The following is a 24,797-nucleotide window of genomic DNA, read 5'->3' on the forward strand; positions in this document are numbered from 1 at the left end:
GGTTTTTTGTATTTCCATACAAATTGTGAAATTATTTGTTCTAGCTCTGTGAAAAATACTGTTGGTAGCTTGATAGGGATTGCATTGAATCTATAGATTGCTTTGGGTAGTATACTCATTTTCACTATATTGATTCTTCCGATCCATGAACATGGTATATTTCTCCATTAGTGTCCTCTTTGATTTCTTTCACCAGTGTTTTATAGTTTTCTATATATAGGTCTTTAGTTTCTTTAGGTAGATATATTCCTAAGTATTTAAGTCTTTTCATTGCAATGGTGAATGGAATTGTTTCCTTAATTTCTCTTTCTATTTTCTCATTATTAGTGTATAGGAATGCAAGGGATTTCTGTGTGTTGATTTTATATCCTGCAACTTTACTATATTCATTGATTAGCTCTAGTAATTTTCTGGTGGAGTCTTTAGGGTTTTCTATGTAGTATTTTGCTGTTTTGATACTAAAAACCCAACTGCTTCCACTGGCTGCAGCCTGCTTAGAAGCGAGGAGGGGCAGGCAGGGTGGGGAGGGCTCTGATGGGCCTGATGCCTCCGAAGGAAGCCTGGCAGTCGATGGTGGCCCCTCAGGACAGGGGCCTGACGTTGGTTTTGCCAGGCTGGTCGCCAGGCTGCTGCAGCCCCAGAGCTTCCCGAACCAGGTCACACACAGGCGATCATGCCAGTGGACTGCTGGGCAAGTCCCAAGTGCTCCAGGGACTCCAACACTCTGGCCATGAAGGGGGCATGGACTTCCATCCAAAGAAGCTAGCCCACCAGTGTCTGGGGTCAGCTTTGAGGAAACTGGGGTAATGGGGGATGGCTTCCCCAGGAAGAGGACAGTTGCCTCGCTCATGTTTATGGGCTGGCGGAAAGCTTTGTGGTGGGGATTGCGGGAAACTGGGCCTAGGAAATCATTGGCAGCTGCTCCACAACCTAGAGACATGGGGCCCAGAGCCTATACCCTTAATCTCTATTTTATATCCCAATCACAGGGCTGGCAGTGGAGAGGAGGAGAAAAAACAGGGGAGCTCCAACCACCCAGTTTCTTCTGACACAGCACCCTGTTACCCTCTCTCAGGGTCCAGGACACCCCAGATGATGTGCCCATATAGACGTAATACAAAAACAAGCAGCCAAGACAGCAGTGGACCTGAGCCTTCTCACTACTAGCTCTTGTTAGGCCCATGCACAAATAATGGAGATTTAATTCTTACAAGAAGACAACTTAAAAAATTCAAAATTACCAAGAAAACTTCTTGAAATATATATTTACACCCAATATCATTCACAACAAAAGCTCACCTCAAGGTTATATATTGCACTAGAAAAAGCATCTGGATTTGTAAGACATTTAAACAGCTAATCAACTGAGCTATGAAGACACTTTAACAATTTTTTCAAATACCCATTTAAAGGTATGCATTACTCAACCCAGTTCTGCATTAAATTTCTCCAAATTTCATAAGCCATTTTTGAGGTTCCTTACATAATAACAAATCATTGAAGTCAAGTATCAATGAAAAATGCTTGTTCTTCCTACTGTGGTAAAAACGACTGAAATAATACACAGCAACAATATAAAGAAAAAGTAAAATGCATTCACCTGTTACTGAATAATACTGGTAATGCAGAGAAAATACTGTTGATAATCTAAGAAACAATTCAGAAAAAAATACATGTGGAAGGCTTGCCACATACATTTGTATTAAATACTGATGTTCCTAATGTAAGTTATAGCTAATGTAAGTTATAGCTTCCCCTGTGGTTCAGTGGTAGAGAGCCCGCCTGCCCATGCAGGAAACGTGGGTTCGATGCCTGGGTGGGGAAGATGCCCTGGAAAAGGGAATGGCAACCCACTCTAGTATTCTTGCCTGGGAAATCCCATGGACAGAGGAGCCTGGAGGTCTAAAATCCATGAGGTCACAAAGAGTCGGACATGACTGAGCGACTAAACAACAACGTTAAGTTATGTTAAAGTCTAGATTCTGTTTCAAAAACATTTACTGCAGCTGTTTTTCTGAGGGCCCACTAAAGAAGCCACATACTGGAGAAGATTCATGATCTTCAATAATATCAATGTACGGGAAAACTGTGTACATGTAACCACTCATAGAGCAATTATTTTGGTGTGAATTTCTAAAAATTCACAGAGAGACTGTTTACATATGGATAGCTCCATATGTAAAATTCCTTCAGAGTATCATACATTAGCAAGTTATTAGAGACAAGATGTTGAGGTAAGAAATCCACATGCTCTATGGGGCTGTCATCAATGTGAATAATTTTATATATATTTTAAAAGTCGTAAGATGTAGATGGTTTATATTACTTTGTAATAATGAAAATGGCCTGAGAAATCTTGATAGCCATGAATCTTTGCTGGTTATTTCATAACAAAGTTTTTAGAAGAACTGTTCCACTAACAGATGAATCATGAAATTTCTTGTTAAAGACAAGAGTTGTAATTTGCTGAAATTTTCTGTGATGACATGTAGCTGTCAGAATTATTCTACTAGCATGCATTTTTGAAGAAATAAACTTAATTTGCCCTTTCAAAGATGACTTTTTGTAATGAATGAGGGAGAGACAATTTTTTCAAGAGAAACTCATGCTATGGAAAGAATATTTTGAAAATGGTTGTCTTTATATAGTTCATTGTTACATGATTACACTTCTGAAAATAATATAGAAAGTCTAAGATTTGAAAATTTTTTTTAAAACTTAGAGATATGATTTTCTAATTTGTCAAAAATCTCCCAAGAGAAAAATTTTAATATTTTTATATCTATTTTTTTAACAATGTAAGACTTTCTGATTGACATCATCAGAGAAAATAGAACTGTATTAACTAAGTTGTATATGCTTTGCATAATGGTAAATGGGTTAAAAATCGAGTACTGTGATTTATTTAGCTCAACTCATTTTGCTTTCCTTCCATTTGTATTTATATATTTTTGTATGCCTTCCATTCACCAGCAACACATCTCATAACTAAGTAAAATATATTTAATATAGAACCAGATGTTTAAGTCACATTATCACCAAACATTAAAATCAATATTTAAAATCACACAACTCTTTAGGTTTCTGGGTCCTATTAGCATAACATAGATGTTTTAATATATTAATAATTTTCATCCAGGTCTTATCTTCTCCTCCCTTTTCATCCATTTTATTTCTGGTTCTTATTGCATGAACTCTGACTTCCAGTACAAAAGTGAAGAGAATTTTACTTTTGTTTTTTAAAAAGCATGCTTACTGAAAGTTTGCTGAATAATTCACATACAATGAAACACTCACTTTAAGTGTACAGTTAAATGTATTTTAATAAATGTGTATTTAGGTAACTATCACCATAGTCAAAATATACAAAATAACCAGCACCTTCAATCTCCTTCACGTCACCTTTTGGTCAATCCAGACCCTTACTTCACTCCTACTCAAAACTACCTACTCCCTGGTAACCACTGATATGCCTTCTGACCATATTAGATTAATTCTGAGGCAGGAGATGAATGGGCTGCTGGGTAGACATTTACAACTGGCCTGTTTACATTTCTTGGGGTGAGAAAAAAGATGGGCTTCAGGCTGGACACTTATAACTAACCTCTTGTTTGCATTTCATGAGACAGGAGATAGGCGGATTTCAGGTTAGATATTTACAATCAGTGTCCTGTTTATACTTCAAAATAGAAATAGTAACAGAGGCTTCCCAAGTGGCTCAGTGGTAGAAGAATCCACCTGCCAATGCAGGAGGTGCAGGAGATGCCAGTTCAATCCCTGGGGTCAGGAAGATCCCCTGGAGCAGAAAATGTCATCCCACTCCAGTATTCCTGCTTGGAAAAATCCCATGGACAGAGGAGCCTGGCACACCACAGTTCATAGGATCACAAAGGGTCAGACACAACTGAGAGACTGAGCACGCATGTACCAGGCCACCTTACCTGTCTCCTAAGAAACCTGTATGTGGGTCAAGAAGGAACAGTTAGAACCAGATAGGGAACAAATGACTGGTTCAAAACTGAGAAAGGAGTATGTCAAAGCTGCATATTGTCACCCTGCTTATTTAACTTATACGCAGAGTACATCATGTGAAATGTGCTCACAAGCTGGAATCAAGATTGCCAGGAGAAATACCAACAACCTCAGATATGCAGATGATACCTCTCTAATGACAGAAAGTGAAGAAGAACGAAAGAGCCTCTTGATGAAGGTGAAAGAGGAGAGTGAAAAAGCTGGCTTGAAATTCAACATTAAAAAAGCTAAGATCATGGCATCTGGTCCCATCACTTCATGGTAAACAGAAGGGGAAAAAGTGGAAGCACTGGCAGATTTTATTTTCTCGGGCTCCAAAATCACTGCAGATGGTGACTGCAGTCATGAAATTAAAAGACACTTGCTCCTTGGAAGGAAAGCTACGCAAACCTAGACAGCGTATTAAAAAGCAGAGACATCACTTTGTTGACAAAGGTCCATATTTTCAGAGCTATGGTTTTTCCAGTTGAGCACTGAAGAACTGATCTTTCAAGTTGTGGTGCTAAAGAAGACTCTTTATTTTTATTTTTCCTGTTTGTTTTTTAACTTTACAATATTGTATTGGTTTTGCCATATATCAACATGAATCCACCACAGGTATACACGTGTTCCCCATCCTAGACCCTCCTCCCTCCTCCCTCCCCATACCATCCCTCTGGGTAGTCCCAGTGCACCAGCCCCAAGCATCCTGTATCCTGCATCGAACCTGGACTGGCGACTCGTTTCATACATGATATTATACATGTTTCAGTGCCATTCTCCCAAATCATCCCACCCTCTCCCTCTCCCACAGAGTCCATAAGACTGTTCTATACATCAGTGTCTCTTTTGCTGTCTCGTATAAAGGGTTATTGTTATCATCTTTCTAAATTCCATATATATGCATTAGTATACTGTATTGGTGTTTTTCTTTCTGGCTTACTTCACTCTGTATAATAGGCTCCAGTTTCATCCACCTCATTAGAACTGATTCAAATGCATTCCCTTTAATGGCTGAGTAATACTCCATTGTGTATATGTACCACTGCTTTCTTATACATTCATCTGCTGATGGACATCTAGGTTGCTTCCATGTCCTGGCTATTATAAACAGTGCTGCGATGAACACTGGGGTACACGTGTCTCTTTCCCTTTTGGTTTCCTCAGTGTGTATGCCCAGCAGTGGGATTACTGGGTCATAAGGCAGTTCTATTTCCAGTTTTTTAAGGAATCTCCACACTGTTCTCCATAGTGGCTGTACTAGTTTGCATTCCCACCAACCATGTAAGAGGGTTCCCTTTTCTCCACACCCTCTCCAGCATTTATTGCTTGTAAACTTTTGGATCACAGCCATTCTGACTGGCGTGAAATGGTACCTCATAGTGGTTTTGATTTGCATTTCTCTGATAATGAGTGATGTTGAGCATCTTTTCATGTGTTTGTTAGCCATCTGTATGTCTTCTTTGGAGAAATGTCTATTTAGTTCTTTGGCCCATTTTTTGATTGGGTCATTTATTTGAAGAAGACTCTTTAGAGTTCCTTGGCAGCAAGGAGACCAAATCAGTCAATCCTAAAGGAAATCAACTCTGAATATTCATTGGAAGGACTGATGCTGAAGCTAAAGAAGCTCCAATACTTTGGCCACCTGATGCGAAGAGCCGACTCACTGGGAAAAAACCTTGATCCTGGAAAAGACTGAGAGCAAAAGGAGAAGAGGGTGGAGAGGATGAGATGGTTAGATTGCATCACCATCTCAATGGACTGAGTTTGAGCAAACTCTGGGAGACAGTGAAGAACAGAGAAGCCTGCTGTGCTGTAGTCCAGGGAGTCTCAAAGAGTTGGACACAACTTAGTTACTGAATAACAACATCATTTGCCAGGGACAGGGGGCACAGTTCTTCAGGTGCTAGCCTACTGTGTTCCTGCTTTGCCTGGCAAAGTAATAAAGCCATACTTTCTTTCTCCTCCATAATATATATATATATATATAGGTACAAATAATATATTTGTACCTATCTTAGCAGTTTTTGCCTCCTTGAGAAATGCATTTTCCAAGGGGGGACGGAGCAAGGGCCAGGGAAATTTTGCTTCTAGCCTCTAGCCCCTGGTGGTCTAGTGGCTAGGATTCCTGGTTTTCATCCAGGCTACCCAGGTTCAAAAATGGGCAGGGCACCTTGCAACTTCCTTGATGGTCCACTGGTTAAGACTCCAAGCTTCCCCTGCAGGTGGCATGAGTTCGATTCCTGGTCAGGGAACTGAGATCCTGCATGCTGCACAGGACTATCAAAAATTCCTGGGTAGGGAACCAAGGTCTCCTTCCAAGCCTCTGCTCACTGCTGTCTCTCTGAGGTTGATTCTTTTTATTTCAATATAATAAAACAATATGTCCTTTGTGTCTAGCTTCTTTCACTCAGCTTATGTTTCTGGGATCCATCCTTACTGTTATGTATAAAAGTAGTTGACTCATTTGTATTCTTAATAGCAAGCCATTGTTTGGATGTCCTAAAACTGACTTGTCTTTTCATCTGCTGATGGACATTTGGGTTGCTTCCAATGTACAAATCTTTGTGGAAACATATATTCTTATTTCTTTTTGGTAAACGCCAAGGAGTGAATTGCTGGGTCACAGTGAGAGTTCATGTTTAACTTTAAGAGAAACTGCCCAATTATTCTTGAAAGTTCTTAATGCCACTTTACATTCTCACCAACAATGTATGCGGGTCCCACTGGCTTTATTGTATTTTACATTTCAGCTCTGTGTGGGTGTATAGTGGGATATCATTTTAATTCTGGAGAATGTTTATAATGCACATAATATGTGAGCACAGTAGTACATAGTTTTCAAAATAAACTTATCTATAAATATATATTGATGGGATAGCTAAAAATGTGCACCAATTATGATACACACGCAGAGCTTTGCAGATACATAGTCACAGTTAATGATCAGGCCCCTGCCTTAAGAACCAGTCATCTAACACCTAGGAAACTGCTTTTTTAAAATATTACACTATGGTGGTTTTGAAATTTAAAAGAACCTCAGAAGGAGAGGGAACAATTTCCTGCCTTCAGGTTCCAGTCTGATACCAGACAGCAGAGGCTGCCTATCCACAGGGGCAGAAGGGAGACTGGGCTGCGTGTTTTCACTCCAGTTCCGTGTGCCCTGTGGCGCTGGCTCTGGTTTCACCCCTGATTGAAGTTCTTGTCCACAGAGGATAACCCTAAAGAAAAACATGTTTCCCCTTCCAGCACTGCCCCAGGAGGTGGCTGGGCCCCAGGAGTTTCTTGGGCACTTTACCTGCGGCTCACACTCAAGTTTAGGGACGCTCATCTGTCATTTCACGGCTTGTTGGCAGAAAAGCAGCAGTGCAAATTCCAAGAAGCCTCAGTGGTAAGTCCGATTCAAGCAGGTCAGATGCACAGTAATATGCGCAGTGTGATAGTTTAATCAGAGAATAGTGCAGTATTATTGCTCCTGCCTGAGAGGAGCAGACTTTTTTCTTTTCAAGAAAGCTCTTTTCAGATGGCTATTAGGTTGTTGAATGAGGAGAAGCACAAAAGAAATGCCGGCTCCTTGCGGTCTTTCAGATCATTAAAAAGTAACCCAGGTGGCAAAACCAGTTATCATTTCCTCAGCTTCAGTAGATGAAAAGAGCAAGAATGGACACCAGTCTGAGGCTATGGGACTGCCAAACCATCAGCCCAGAGCGAGAGAATTCATCAATCCTGCGGAAAATGAGGAGTCAAAGTGATTATGTAGCACCGAGCGGGGAGGCCAACCTGTTGATGTGATGTGGCTGAATTTTTTCCTTCTCGGATGTTGGTCTGGTCTTTGCAGAGTCTCACACAGCTAAACACTGATCTTGGTGGTTTTTTCCCCCGCACTCTTACAGGACTTCCTACAGGGTGAAGCTCTTGAGCTACCTGGAACGGGCTAGGAAAGGTAAAGTTTAGGTGGGGTTGAGGGTGTGGGAGCGTGATGCCCATTTACAGCCAGAGCTGGAGGAATTTAGCTGTAAGATGTCAAGACATTTTTTAGCAATGATTAGTAATCAACCATCTGAATGCTTGTTCATTTCACTTACCTGCAAAGTTCAAACGACATTCTTTCTTATTTGGATGAATTCAAGTTACAGTCTGTCCCACCCTCCCTGCTCTGCTTGCCAAGAAAATGTGTAGCCTAAATCACAGTTCCCTTAAACTGTGTAGCTGCCACGGCAGACAAATGTTTTAGGTCAACAAACACTTTCTGCTGCTTCTCACCTTTTACAACCAGAATCAAATGGGCCCTGAAGTGGGAGCCAACAACAGCTCTGTATGTGGCGGCTGTGGGGCAAAAGGAGAGGGACAAGAGGTGACTGGCTGTGAGTAGAGACTCTGGCTTAGGGAGAGCAGATTTCAGAAGCAGTGAGGGAAGAAGCTGCTTGAATTATGGTTTAGACATATCAACACAGCACATGAGGACAGTTTCCCACAACAGAGGAATGCCAACTGTCGATGTAGGCAAGGCCCTTATTTCTCAAGGTCCCCCTCTGGAAATTGAGGAAACTGGACATCAGTTTCAAAAGGTTGCTTTAGGCTCCAGAAGTGAAGCATTAGTTGCTCAGTTGTGTCCGACTCTTGTGACCCCATGGACTTTAACCCGCTAGGCTCCTCTGTCCATGGGATTCTCCAGGCAAGAGTACTGAAGTGAGTTGCCATTTTCTTCTCCAGGGGATCTTTCCGACCCAGGGATCAAACGCAGGTCCCTTGTGTTGGCAGGCGGGTTCTTTACCATCTGACCCACCAGGGAAGCCCTCCATACCTTCTTCAGATAATAGTTGATCCAGAAACCCACTAAGTAAAAACACATAAAAGGGGTGTTGTTCTCCTAATGATCAGGGAAATACAGATCAAAACCACAAGACATCACCTTAAGTAGGACTGCTGTTTCCTAAAGTTATGACCAACCTAGATAGCATATTCAAAAGCAGAGACATTACTTTGCCAACAAAGGTCCATCTAGTCAAGGCTATGGTTTTTCCTGTGGTCATGTATGGATGTGAGAGTTGGACTGTGAAGAAGGCTGAGCACAGAAGAATTGATGCTTTTGAACTGTGGTGTTGGAGAAGACTCTTGAGAGTCCCTTGGACTGCAAGGAGATCCAACCAGTCCATTCTGAAGGAGATAAGCCCTGGGATTTCTTTGGAGGGAATGATGCTGAAGCTGAAACTCCAGTACTTTGGCCACTTCATGTGAAGAGTTGACTCATTGGAAAAGACTCTGATGCTGGGAGGGATTGGGGGCAGGAGGAGAAGGGGACGACAGAGGATGAGATGGCTGGATGGCATCACTGACTCGATGGACGTGAGTCTGAGTGAACTCCGGGAGTTGGCGATGGACAGGGAGGCCTGGTGTGCTGCGATTCATGGGGTTGCAAAGAGTCGGACACGACTGAGCGACTGAACTGAACTGAACTGAATAATAGCCAAAAAACAAGTTGGTGAGGATGTGGAAAAATTGGAACTCTCCTTATACATTGGTAGTACGCATATAAAATTGTGCTGCCACTATAGAAAACTGGAATTCCCACAAAAATTAAAAACAGAACTACTGTATGAGCTTTGAATCTCAATTGTGAGTATATATCCACAAGAAGTGAAATCAGGACACTGAAAAGGTATTGGCACCAATGTTCACTGCAGCGTTACTCACAGCAGAAATGTGGTATATATATACAAAGGAGTAATATCCAGCCTTAAACAAAGAAGGAAATCCTGCCATTTGCAACAATGTGATATGATCTGAATAAACGTAGGGGACATAATGCTGGGTGAAATAAGTCAATCACAAGAGAACAAATACTGTATGATTCCCCATAAAGAGCCCACCAGCCAGTGCAGGAGATGCAGGAGACTCCAGTTCAATCCCTGGGCCGAGAAGATCCCTTGGAGGAGGAAACGGCAACCCACTCCAGTATTCTTGCCTGGAGAATCCCATGGGCAGAGGAGCCTGGCGGGCTACGGTACATGGGGTTGCAAGTCAGACATGACTGAAGCAACTTAGCATGCACATACCCCATATATCAAGTATGTAAAATAGTCCAACTCATTGAAACATAGAATAGTATTGCCAGGCACTACAGGAAGGGGAAATGCAGAATTGTTTTACAATGGGTATTTAATTTCTGTTATGCAAGATTTCAAACCCTAAAGATGATGCTGTGAAAGTGCTGCACTCAATATGCCAGAAAATTTGGAAAACTCAGCAGTGGCCACAGGACTGGAAAAGGTCAGTTTTCATTCCAATCCCAAAGAAAGGCAATGCCAAAGAATGCTCAAACTACCACACAACTGCACTCACCTCACACACTAGCAAAGGAATGCTCAAAATTCTCCAAGCTAGGCTTCAACAGTACATGAATTGTGAACTTCCAGTTGTTCAAGCTGGTTTTAGAAAAAGAAGAGGAATCAGAGATCAAATTGCCAACATCTGCTGGATCATTGAGAAAGCAAGAGAGTTCCAGGAAAACATCTACTTCTGCTTTATTGACTGCGCCAAAGCCTCTGACTGTGTGGATCACAACAAACTGTGGAAAATTCTTCAAGAGATGGGAATACCAGACCACCTTACCTGCCTCCTTAAAAATCTGTATGCAGATCAAGAAGTAACAGTTAGAACTGAACATGGAACAACGGACTGGTTCCAAATCAGGAAAGGAGTATGTCAGGGCTGTACATTGTCACCCTGCTTATTTAACTTATATGCAGAGTATATCATGTGAAATGCTGGACTGGATGAAGCACAAGCTGGAATCAAGATTTCCAGGAGAAATATCAATAACCTCATATATGCAGATGACACCACCCTTATGGCAGAAAGCAAATAATATGTGTTACAGGACCCCTGTCGGGGGAGGGATCCTAAGGCATCCTCACCTGAGGGCACTTCACTATTTTCTGATGCCGAAGTGGTGGGGTTCCTCCAAACAGTCATCAGTACTGAGGCCATCTGAGGATAACTGCATATTTGGGCCAGGAAGGGAAATTCCTACTAGGATAAGGACATTTCTCAGAACTGGGTATCAGAGAACTGCTTATCAGGCTGCTCTGCCCAGTCTGCAGAAGCTTTGAGAAGAGTTGGGAACCTGTATATCTTGTAATGTTTTGATATTAGAAAAGGAATAATACCAGACTTCCCTCATGGTCCAGTGGCTAAGAATCCGCCTGCCAATGCAAGGGGCATGGGTTTGATTCCTGGTCTGGGAAGATCCCATATGATGTGGGGCAACTAAGCCTGTGTACCAAAACTACTGAGCCTGTGCACCCTAGAGACCATGCTCTGCAACAACAGGAGCCTGAGCACTGCGACTAGAGAGGAGCCTCTGCTCCTGCTTGCTGCAACTAGAGAAAAGCTATGCACAGCAGCAAAGATCCGGTGCAGCCAAAAAGACATAAAGGAATTTTTTTGAAAAGGTTTAAAAAGGAGTAATACAAATTACAGTTTAGAGCACCCTGTACTTTTCTTTCATAACCACTACTTAAGAGTTTCTAATTATATATTTGTGTGGTTATTCTATCATGAGCTCCACGAAGACAAGGACCACATCTAAATACAGACATTACAGTCCCCAAGTATAGCATGGGACCTGACATATATCAGCTACTTAACTAAAAAAAATTGCTCTTTATAAATTAGGGTTATGTTAGACCAGGAGTCAGCATTACCGCCCACAGGAAGATCTGGTCCACCATCTCTCTCTGCATGGCCTGCAAGCTAAGAATGGTTTTTGTATTTTTAAATGACTGGGGAAAAAAAAAAAAGATACAGCTTGACATATAAAATTAAATAAAATTCCATTTAAGAAAAATCCATTTCAGTGTTCATAAATAAAGCTTTATTGAAATGTAAAAAAATGCAAAGGAGTAAGAAAGGAAATTTCAAAATTCAATTTAAACACACACATTTGAAAAATGTGCTCTGCCTGGTCCCATACTTCCCACTGTGGCCTGGCCTCCCTGCTCAGTTGATCTGTACAGAGATGAAATGAGACCCCCATAATGATGCTGATAATAACCATGACGGCAATAATAATTGCTAGAGAATGTCAGACATTGATTTTCTCATTCAGTTCTCTTAATATCTTCATGAGGGATTATCATTATCTTCAATTTCACAGGTGAAGAAAATGAGGTAGAGAAAGATCAAGTAACTTGTTATGGTTGGCAGAATAATCACAGTTCCCCCCAGTCCCCACAATCCCCACAAGTGTCTACATCCTATTCGCTGGAAATTTACAAATGTGTTACTTTACATGGCAAAGCGATGTTGTAAATGGGAGTAAATTAAGGATTCTGAGATGGAGAGATTACCAGGGTTATCCTGGTGGGCCCAATATAATCACAAGGCTCTTTATATGCCAGAAGCAGGAGAGTGAAAAAAAAGAGTGATGCTTCCGAAGCAGAGTGATGTAGTCACTGGCTAAGTGAGGCTGGCAGCCTCCAAAGGCTGCAAAAGGCAAAGAACAGATCCTCCCTTAGAGTCTCCAGAGTGAGCACAGCTCTGTGTCACTCTGATCTTACCCCATGAAACCCACTCCAAATCTCTAACCTCCAGAACTATAAGATAATACACATTGTTTAAAGCCACTAATTTTCTATGAATTTGTTACAGCAGCAATTAGGAAACTAATACACTTGTCAAGGTCACACATCCATTAGGCCATGGATCAAGAATGAAACCTCATGCTGTATGATTCCAGAACCTGCATAATCACTGATAATACTGGCAAAGGTGTTGAGGACCTACCCTACAGGGAAGAGAATATTGAGTGAGATGAAGAGGCATCAATATTCTCTCCCAAGAGGCCTTCTTGCCTTACCCATCACCAATCCAGCTACAAGGAGAATTATTTTCTGGGCAGGGTTTTGTGGCAAATGGGGTGGCATTCCATGCAGACTACCTCAAACAGCTCCCCTATTAAGTGTGTTGCTACTTGATTTTGCCACAGAGGAAGGTTTCCTTCTTATACGGCAGACCTACCTGCCTGTTTAAGCACTTCACAATAGATAGCTTGAGAAGAAAAAGATGCTTTTCTCTTGGCTCCTGGATGAAATATCTACAGGTGTAAGAGCTCCAGCTTCTGGAAAACACATTCACCTCTTCACCTCCAAGGAAACCACTAGTCACTGCTTACCTGTATGCTGAAGAAGGAGGGGGCAGTGAGGGTCTGTGTCTCAGAAGCCATGTCCAATCCTCATGATCTAACTTCTCCAAGGTTCTTCCTCATCTGTCATGTGGATATGATATTATCTGCCCCAAGCACCTCAAAGACTCTTCCTGAAGAACTATGAGTTTATAGATATAGAAATGTAACCTAAATTCTAAAAAGCCAACTATGCAAAATGGGTATTATTATTTTTTTTAATGGATTTGTTATGGCCACCTTTTAACTTTATTAACAGTGCAAAAATAAAAAGTGTTGATGCACTGAATGGAATTTGGTGACTCAGACTTTTGGTGTCTAAAAAAACGGAGAAAAATCCTCCTTACCTCAAAGAATGAACTTGTATCAGAAAACTTCAAAGTATACATTCTTTCTAGTATTCAAGATTAAAAATTACAATGATCTTTTCAATAAATGGCCTTCAATTATTTGTGAAAAGATTAGCAACATATTTAGGGTAGAACCCCATGAGAACTCAAGGGTTTTTCAAAAATCTCATTGTTGGCAGTAAGAGGTGAAAATGGAAAGAGAGGCAGTTCATTTCTCTACATCTTTAAGGATTCAAGCCAAATCACACCTCTTATCTGATGGTTCTCTAAACAGCCAAGCTGATGGGAATTGTTCCTTACAGTGACATTTCTTGTCTCTACCAGTCATATGCACTTGGTGTTTACTGTCCTACGGCAAGAATTTCACTTGTGTGAAGCCCAACTGGAGGACAAATTACTAGAGGGGAGAAATCACAACTCATATGTACTCTGTGTCCGCACAGAGCTCAGAAAAGTACAAAGTGCATCAGATCAGATGTCGACTGAGTTTCTAGGTAACCTCTGCCCATCCCGAAAGCACACACCACAAATCACCCCTGGGCTCACACATGCCTTCAGTATCACCCGCTCTGCTCCATCACTTTGACCCTCCTCCTTGATTTACTATTATGTTTCTTCTCCATCAGCTTCCTGTCTGAAGACTAAAGTCAGGATCCTGAATCCTGATCCTGTAGTACTTGCTGTGGCACACCATGCAGATTCTTCCTTCAGGACAAAGGCATCATTCCCCAGAGGCTGGGAATGCTGCAGATGATGGCTCTCAGCTGAGGTTTGGTCTACAAACTTCCCTTGGCCCAGGAGAGCCACCTTCCCCCAGGTTCCTCTCCTTCCTGAGGAAGTGTATATAAAAAATGTGAAGCATAAAAGCCCTTGCCTCAAGGTGGTTCAACTCTGAAACATTTCCCCAGCTCAAGAATTCCCTGTGGGTTTGCCTGAGCTCTTTATTCCAACTACATTGCAGCTTAACTCCTCCTCTGCCCAATTTTATCCTAGTTCCTTCACAGGTCAGATTCCTGAGAGCCTTCTGCAATGAATTTCCTTCATGTAAATCTGTGCATCACCATCTGTTTCCTAGGGAACCTGTTCTAAGCCAGATCTTACACAAAAATAAGGGAAAGATAAACAATGCCCACAGCAAGAGGGACTGGGGAGGGCTGTCTCAACTAACACCAAACCAGTCTGATCTGGCCATGGCTGCCAACACCTGGCAGTGAACATGGCCACCAGCCTCGCCATCCCATGCCAGAGCAGTGACGTATGGCCACCTGCATCCTCTCCATCAGTACTACCCACTCAAACTTTCTTTGATGAGGGACATATTCCATACTTTCACGGTCTACTACAATAGCCATTAGCTACTTGTGGTTACTAAGCACTTGAAATGCAGCTAGTGAGACTAAGAAATTTAATTTTAAAAATGAGTTTATATTTACATATAAAGAGCCATATGTGTCTAAAGGCTGCCATATTAGACAAAGCAGCCCTAGATTATGAACCCAGTAGATTTAGAAATGCAATGTCACAACATTTCCAATTCTACCTGCTTTTAATTCCACTACTCATGACCTAGAAATACTTGGTCTGACTCCTTAAAAATCATCCTAATGAGACATCAGTAGGAACTATGTGTTAGTAAAGTCTAATTAAGTGGTCCACTAATGATTATGAACATTGTGAAATTTAAAAGCCAGAGAGCTTTGCTGTAAGCTTAAGCTGATTACAATACATAAATCTATTCATGACTGCTTACTCTCATAGTCTTTTAATTTCCAGCCTTTCAAAGAATTTATCATTGAGATGGAGAGGCATCTGTGTACAATTTTAACTTAAGAAACACCCTCTTCCTTGACTATGTACAAGTATACATTTGATTAATGCCTTCTCCCCACTCCCATTTGGTCTATATGCTGAGGGCTTCAGCTTTATGTTTCATAAGAAAAGAAAAAGAGAATAAGAAATAGCTGCCCTTTTGAGGTAGGCCGACTCACAGGCTGGGAACTCAGGAGAGACCTTTAGTTCTGCCCTGTTTCTTGGACAAAGATGGTCTCTTATTACTGACCCAGAAATGTCAGATGGGGCCCAGGGTGAGAGCACACGACTGCACCTGGGCAGGTTCACGACTATCCCGCAAAAAATGACTAAATGTGCGTGCCCTCCAGACAAGGAGTCATTTCCACCATCTCATCATCTGAGGGTCAGCCCTTACAAAATCAGCTTTAGCCACTGAATGCGACTGAAATTGAATTCAATGCAAAGTGAAAATATTCTGTTTACTTAAAGCCCAGAAGCCTTTTGTGAGAAGAATCCAGGGGCAGGCAATGGTAGTTAAATTTGTACATTTTTCTTTCTTGTTACAGTTTTATCTTTTCCGAGCAATTTAATGAAGACTCCAGAGGAAAGAATTAAATGTCTGCTGGTTCAATTACTGAATAATGAAAAGGTGGAAAGGACCACCACGCGCTGTGTGCTGAGCGGCCAGCAAAGCCTATTCTTAGAGTGGAAATTTTTTCTGTGCTGTTCACACTCGCCTGTGCCATCCGCAAGTTGTACAGACAAGTGTCGGCGGAAGAAGCAGAAACCAAGCCCTGGTGCAGATCTTCCTCCGCAAGGGTGACAGGCCTGGCCCACAGTGGGCATTGCATGACACCCACAGTAGCAGCCAGGAACATGGCCATCCTTCAAGAAGATTCTAACCAGCCCTGGCCCCGAATGCATTCATAACTAGCCTGTCCTTAGGACCACACGCCAGGAAGGCCTCAGGGGCAGAGAAGACTTGCCAGCAAGGATTTCAAGGATACTTTACAGTCCCTGCAGCATTTGCAAAACTACCCCTGCCCCCCACCTGCCCTAGCCATACACAGGAAGATTACAGAAACACAAAAATCCTCCCTGCATGCTAAAACCAAAGATAAAAGAAATGATGATGCTTCAGAATTCTTCAGAACATTGGTTTAAATGCTTTAAAAATCAAGTCTCCCTGGAAATACCACGCAAGGAAATAGGCAGTGAAGTGTAGACTGTTCTTGCTTCAACGCCCAGGATGACAGTGTATCTCTGCTCAAGTTGGGGCCTCCCTGAAACCTGTTCAGTAACATCAGAAGACTCAATGGACAAGTCATTGTACAGCTTCTCCTTTCACTTTTGAATTCTTCTCGGTTTATTTAAGAGAATGGTTTTGTTCTTGCAAAACACACACTGAAATGTTTAAGGATAAAAGGCTATGATGTACATAACTGACCCATAGGAAAAAATGTGTGTGTCTCTATCTGCATATATATATATATATATAATATATACATATACACACATACCCCCATATTTGTGTATACAATGGCACCTCACTCCAGTACTGTTGCCTGGAAAATCCCATGGATGGAGGAGCCTGGTAGGCTGCAGTCCAGGTGGTCGCTAGAGTCGGACACGACTGAGCGACTTCACTTTCACTTTTCACTTTCATGCACTGGAGAAGGAAATGGCAAGCCACTCCAGTGTTCTTGCCTGGAGAACCCCAGGGCCGGGGGAGCCTGGTGGGCCACGACTGACGTGACTTAGCACAGCACAGCATTCATGTATATGTGTGTTCGTGGATGGTGACAGTGGAGCAAGAGTAAATGATAAAGCAAATGGGATAAAACCTGAACAAGAGGTGAATCAAGCTAAAGAGAACTTGGGAAGCTTTTGAATTACTTTCTATTTTTTTACAACTTATTTGTAAGCTTGAAGTGAAATAGTTTAAAATAGTTTCAAAGTTTAAAACAATACAAAGTTTTACCATTTTAAATTCTTTCTCTTTTCTTCTCCATATTGGCTTCTTGCTAGAGACATTTATAATTAGCCAGTGGACCTACTGGGTAAAAGTGTCTGTGCGGGTAGCCCTGCTCTGCAAGAAGGCAACTGTCCCGCTGACGTGTTTAATCAGGCTGAGAATTCTCTTGGAGAAACCAATCACAGATGGTTCTGGAACAGCTCCTCCTATGGTGTGCTGGTGATGACTGGGGCTGTGTGCTGGGGCTGGGGACAGGACTGTGTCTAGGGAGTGCATGAGGATCTCAAGCTAATCTCTTCCTCTCTTCCCTTAAAATATTACAACCAAAGGCATTACATTTTTAAAAATAACTGTCAAGAGTGTGTCTCAAGCTACCTTAAATATGTGAGAAAATAAACTATGAGAAAAAAGAAATCTCTAACGCTTCTCTCTATCTTTTTTTGGTATCTGATACAGGAGACAACAACATCAATCTATCAGAATAGAAGCTCTTTAAACACAAGAATACTCCTTAATTATTTCTGTTTCTCCTATACTCTCCCAAGAAACAGAACTGTGGATGCAACGGAATGAAGATGTGATTAAATGAATGCACAACCCCCGAGGCAAAGGTCTACATGCAGCTCCTTCTGCTTAAGACTGCATTTTGAAATCTATCAAACAGTGAAGCAGAGACATTTTTATCTATGGGTTCTCTCTATGTAAGTTTATATTCTTCTTCTCTTTTCTCTTTAGAATTCTGTATTTAAATCTTATTTAGAACTCCATGAAGAGAAAAGGTGAGGTACTAACTGGGAGAAGATATTTTTTCCCATATAAAACTGAATAGAATTAATATCCAGAATATACACATCAGTCCTACAAATGAATTAGACAATAAAACAATTCAAAAAAAAAAACATTGTCCAAAAAACTGGAACAGGTATTTCATGGAAGAGAAGAAATGGTCAAACACCATGCTCAAAGTCTTTAGTGGTTAGAAAATACAAATTAAAACCACAAATATGTGATAAACACCAGATTGACAAGAAGTCCAAAGCCTGACAATATCAAGTGCTGACAACGTTGTGGAATAACAGCATGCTCATTATCTGCTGAAGGGAGTGCAAACTGGAACCACCACTTTGGAAAACCAGTTGGCATCACAGAACAGAGGTGAAGTACACATGCCCTATTACCATCAATTCTACTCTTGGGTATATACTGAGATAGGTGGAGAGTGTGTACAAGAATACTCACAATAATACTTGTATAAGGGAAGTCATCCAAATTCTATCAACAGTATACTGCACTAGCAACTTAATGCATTTCATATAACAGAATGCTATCCAACATTGATGAGGGCTGTTCGCATCAACAAAATGACCCTCAGAAGCAACATGCTGGGTTAAAAAAGCAAATTATAGGATACATACATTATGATCCCATTTATGGAAAGTTCATTAAGATTTGTTTTAGGAATAGAAACATGTGTGGTAAAACTATAAAGAAAGTGAAAGTAAAGTCGCTCAGTCATATCCGACTCTTTGCGACTCCGTGGACTGTAGCCCACCAGCCTCCTCTGTCCATGGGATTCTCCAGGCAAGAATACTGAAGTGGGTTGCCATTTCCTTCTCCAGGGGATCTTCCCAACCCAGGGACGGAACCCGGGTCTCCTGCATTGCAGGCAGATGCTTTACCCTCTGAGCCCTATAAAGAACAGCATGCAAATGACCAACAAAAATTCAACATAGTGGTTACCTCTGTTTAGGGCAGAAAAGACTGAACAGGACAAGACACATGAACCTTTAATAGAAATGCTAATGGCCTATTCCTTAAAAGACGTAGTGGACACATATTCATTGTATCGTTATTCTTGATATTTTACAAATGTACACATTTTACAAATACTAAAATGTATGGTAAGTGAGTGCTCACTCAGGTATGTCTGACTCTTCCTGACCCCACAAAATGTAGACCACAAGGCTTTTCTGCCCATGTGATTTCCCAGGCAAGAATGCTGGAGTGGGTTGCCATTTCCTACTCCATGGGGTCTCCCTGACCCAAGGATCGAATCTGTGTTTCCTGCATTGGCAGGCAGATTCTTTACCAATGAGCCATCAGGGAGGCCCCCAATAATAGGTATACATTTAATAAATATTCTTTTGTGTGTACTCAATATTTAATAGAAATGACTCTTAAGAATTGGTTAGCAAGCCAAAGACCAAAAATATTTTATCCAAGGCTTGTTGGAAGAAGGAAGTGAAACAACACGCTGGCCATCAGGCCCTGGCACTCCTTCCTTCCAAACACAGCATGCTGTTTACTGGTCTCCAGTTCCTCCTGGGTCATTCAATCCAAACTCAGCCATCACTCAGAGCTACCAACTGTCCCAGGTCAGAGGAAAGTTTCAGGATGTTCCTCAGAAGCAGCAGGCAAGCTTCCCTTTCTATCTGCAATTCTAGCCCTCACTTAAGCATAGGCCTCCTCCACGTTTGAATGATAAGCACATCACTCTGATCATGTTTGTGCACACACACTTCCAACTCTGCAGCTTGACTGGGTTATTATTACATCCAAATATTACTGAAAGCTACTATTACTGACTCTTGACTTTGACTTATTCTCCAATATTTGTACACATTTCATAATGATAATGGAGCACCACATTTAAAACAAAGCATCTCCCTGTCCTCCAGTCAGAATCTGCAATCTGAAAAAGCTCCTTGAAACATACATGTCTCCATGCTCCAACTTACAACCATGTAGCAACCATCCCTTAAACCAAAACTGAAATTTAAAGTGAGTGGCGCAGTTACTGTCAGTACAGCATTGAAGAAAAAAATCAACCTAGCTCCAGGGATGTCTGACTCCTCACCTTAGTGAAGTCGCTCAGTCGTGTCCTACTCTTTGTGACCCCGTGGACTGTAGTCTACCAGGCTTCTTCACCCATGGGATTTTCCAGGCAAGGGTACTGGAGTAGGTTGCTATTTCCTTCTCCAGGGGATCTTCCCGACTCAGGAATCGAACCCGGGTTTCCTGTATTGCAGGCAGACGCTTTACCTTCTGAGCCACCAGGGAAGCCCTCCTCACCTTAGTAGGTCATTTTTAAAGATAAGAAAGTATTTGCCTTCCCCAGGCCCATCTGCCACCCAGTGGATAGGGAAGAAGAAAGTTTTATTATATTTTTAGTATTGTGAACTTTTTTAGATAATTGTTTTCATTATCAATTACTACAATAAAGGCGGGTTCCTTTAGCAGTAACATCCCAACAGAAAAAAAGATCAGACTGGTAAAAAAAAAATTCTTTTATATATGACTTACCTTGAAAAGTCCATCACTCAGTCCACTATAAAAATACAACCACTTACCTCAGCATATTGTGCTACTGAACCAGCCTCAACTGCATAGACTCTACAAGCTCCAGCCTGTACAGCAAAAAGTGACAGTATTCCTGATCCACAAACAACATCCAAAACAACCTGGAAGGAAATGAGAAGACAAAAAGCGGTGAAAACACACCGGAGCTTTGAGAGCAGACAAAGCACTGGCTTTGATTTTTACAAGTGGTCTTACTTTGGCCAAATTATGAATCTTGCTGAGATTCCCTGTTCTCATATGTTAAACACGGCTAGTACCTCCCACCTTTTAAGTTTTGCTGTAGGGATCAATATGAAGTGTATCCAAAGTACTTGGCGCATAATTGGTTTTTCTCAAATTATTGCTATCATTACTACAGTTTCTTTGTTACATGGTTTGCTTTTAGGATACTTAGGACCAATAAAAGTAGAGCATCTTGAATGAACTTGCTTATCCTAAATATCAACATGAACAAAATGAAAACTGTCTCCAATAATTCTTAGAATTATATATATATATATACACACACATACATATTCAGAAGAAAACTGAAGATAAAGTCTTTCACCCACATAAACTGGGATATAAGCTTTCATTCTAGGTCCCCCCCAAAAAGTTGTGGTGGTTTATATGAAGGGTAGAAGGGTATTAAGACAGTGGACAGATAGAATTTACAGAAACTTTTCTTCTAGGATTTAAATCAACAAAACCACCACTCACTGGCACAAAAGGACAAGCCAATATCTGGACCTGCATGCTGAGAGGAAGAGGTGGATGGTATGGGCTGGATCTCTGGCCCCACACACTGCTGAAGCTGAGGTCTAAAGCTCAGTCTGATGGTTGAAACCTTAGGATTCTGTATTTCTGCCGTATCTTTTATTCTTAGCATCTTTTAGCACTAGCTTTGAGCAAGGCATTTCACGTGGCTCAAACCCTCACAATAAATGTATGAATAGATAACATTATCATGCCCACTTGTAAGATGACTAAACTGAAAATCAGAGACACTGAATGAGCCCAATTTCACCCAGCATAAGCAGGGGAACTAGGAGTTGAATCTGGGCATTTCTGCCTTCCAAGCTCATGTTTCATAAAATCACACGCTGATTACTTAAGTTCATTGTTATAAATCTGACATTTTAACCCAGCAATACCAAGAGGCAATGAATGACAAGCAAACAAAGTATTAAATTTTTTTTCAGGAAAATTTATAACAGTTTTTACTTTTACTTTTATAGCAGGAAAATTTTCCCAAAAAGTAGGAAATATTGGAGGTCACACATTCATGAGTGTGTGCGTGTGTTTTAATTGCAATATCATACTGTGCTGACACAGATTCGGTGCCATTATTCTAGGAGAACATGCTGTTAGTAATGGGCTCACAGTGCTCACTTGTATTAATTCTAGAGCTGTGGCTGTATTCCATACCGTCTCCTAGGGCCTGGGTAATTAGGAGCATTACCAATTTAAAATGTCACCCAGTCTCTGGAATTTGCCGTCAGGCTGCCTATCCTTTTAGAAATACCGCTATTTATTTCTCCCCATCCTCCCTAGAAGCATCATCTTCACATGGTCCTGGTTTACTGCAAGAACACTCACGACTGCTGGCTAAAGAACAGAGGCTCTGTAGGTTGGACAGTGCAACCCACGGCCCCCTCAAAAGATGCACCACACCCGGAAGACTTTTCCCAGAATCTTCTTCAATTAAAAATAAAACACCTTCGATTCTATGTTCAGTCCAAAATAGGGATACAAAATTAAGACACGACAGAAATTGCACCTGCTTGCTCTGGTGACAGGTGCCCCAGAAATGTGTGACGGGAACATTTTATTAGGGTCTCACGAGGCACATCTTAGAGGAGTGTATTTCAGTTCTCTTGATCCTGCAGACTAAAAAAAAAAAAGACATGTTTAACCACTAGGAGAGAGACAGTGGAGAGAGGGAATGAGGAGAGAGAGAAAAGAGGTGAGAGGGAGACTGACGTGGTTCAACTTTTTGCCAAATTAGGACTTTAAGTAGGAAGACGCTTTGACAGACCCTGACCCTATCTAGAGAAGGGCTGAAAACTATTCCCAAATACCTTATTTCAATAACTAATTTCAAGTCAAAACAACTTTATTCATTTGGGTGATTTCAAAACAGAGCATAGCCCTTGAAAAAGAATCTGATCGTTTTCTAGCATTATCCAGATAATGCCATCTGTTTCCCGCTTGTGTGTATATTTTAAAAGTTAACAAGTGAATTTTCAGTCTGGGGCTTGTAGAAGAGGGAGCAGAGAGGGAAGGACATTCTGCCTTGTCGACGCAGAGCCATGAAATGCTGGAAACAAAGCTGAGGGAGGCTGAGAATACATTCTCTGGTGAAAAATGAAAGAGTCAAAGCAAATATTCAGCCTCTAATGGAAATAGACTCTCTTGGCCCTTTCCAACTGGGGTTTCCAACTAGGAGGAGAGAGGGCATTAATGCAGATAATTCTTTTACACCTTCTTATCTGGCACCTCAGGAAGCCTTGGAGCTGCCACTAATCACATTTTCTTGTCCTCACAGAAGATTATATTGAGCCCATTTTTTATTCTACCATTGGGAGGCCATCACAGAACTGGGTATGCTTGAGGACCTTATACTTCCTGGTCCCAGAGAAAACTCTCTCCCCTCAGACAGAGGCAAAAGGGAGTCATAAAATCCCCTTTCAAGTGTAAAGCAGCGTGTAGTTTCCAAGGGACGTTCCCTTGACGCTCTCTATGTGGTCCTTATGCCTCCCTGGGATACAGAGTACGTGGTAGGGCCCCACTGTACTGAGAAGGAAACAGGCTTGGAGAGACTGTTTTCAGCCAGAGGTAACGTGGCTGGTAAGGGGCAGGGCTGGATGGGAATGCAATGCTCAGCTCTCAGTGGCATCATGGCCACCCTTCTGCACAAATGGGAGGAAAGCATGGACTAGGAAGAGAGCCCAGTCTGACCACACCACACTCTGACTAAACATTTCTGACGGCTCCATGTTATTGGACTCTGGCTGGGATCAGCCAAGGTCAGAGGGAGTGGCAGGAGGTCAGGGGACCTATTCTCCTGACCATCTCCCTCCTGGGTCTCCACGGACTGGCTGTGTCTCCTCCACCAAAGCCATGGCTCTGCTGAGCTTCCATTCCTTACAGCTCTGACTATTGTCTCAGGTTTCCAGCAACCACTGCTTCCTCTCTCCTCCTTTAGGCCTAGGGGTGGTAAGAGGTCCCCACTCTTGCTAGTGCTAGGGAATTTCACCATCTCATGTGGTTCCCTATATTCTGCCCACAGCATGGTAAATGGTCCTGTCCTTTAACTCTCCTGAAACACCTTGTCGGGTATGCCATGTCTCTCCTGCGAGAACCCTGGCTATTACACCAACTCTTCCTTCTGTTCCCCAGCAGGGAATATTTCTTTAACCTTCGCTCCCCTCCCAGGCTAAGTCGAGTGCTCCCGCTCTATGCTTTTTTATCATCACCTACTCAAGCCCTCCCTCTGCAAAATTCACCACAGTTATACTTTTTCATTCAAGGAGAAATTGTCTGATTAATTTCTGCTCCCTGTCCTGGATCCTAAGCTTCATTAAAGGAGAGACTTCTGTTTCTCAGGACATTCACTAAATCTTTGTTAAACAAACTGAACAAATAGAAATGGGTCTCACTACCACAGAGAAGGAACATATTCATGATCCAAAAGACACAGTGCAAATCCGTTACCTCCGTGGGAAAGCACCGTCTACCAGCATAACACATCCACTTCAACCTTGTCATCTTAACAAGCATCCTTCAAAGGATGACTTTTCTTTGATGGTGCCATACCATCATCACATTACAATCTAGTTAGCTCTGGTTTACCATGTTCCTCTAGAGACAGAATTCATCCTCAGCTCCCCCTGGATACACAGGCAGTTAACTATAGAAGTGACTACGTTGGGGTTCATATGGGGCAGCAGCAGAAAATGGTATGAAATCCTTGCCAGGACTAATGGGGAAAAGTCAACAATTGGTCCATGTAACAATGGTCCAAAGTTCTGTGAATATGTTTGTAAATAAAGTTTAAAAAATGTTAAAAAGATAAGGTCATTTCACATGTACAGATGATTTTAATTGCATGCTCTTATGGTTTCCTGGGCAAAGAAATCTTGCA

The 24,797-nt window shown here is 41.7% G+C and overlaps 1 pseudogene; it reads right to left on the bottom strand.

Moving 5' to 3' along the window:
- The window catches only part of LOC105003524, a 172,783-nt pseudogene that overhangs the window by 86,009 nt on the left and 61,977 nt on the right, over positions 1 to 24,797 (bottom strand).

Source organism: Bison bison, unplaced genomic scaffold (assembly GCF_000754665.1).
Source record: "Bison bison bison isolate TAMUID 2011002044 unplaced genomic scaffold, Bison_UMD1.0 scf7180017864469, whole genome shotgun sequence".
Lineage (NCBI taxonomy): Eukaryota > Metazoa > Chordata > Mammalia > Artiodactyla > Bovidae > Bison > Bison bison.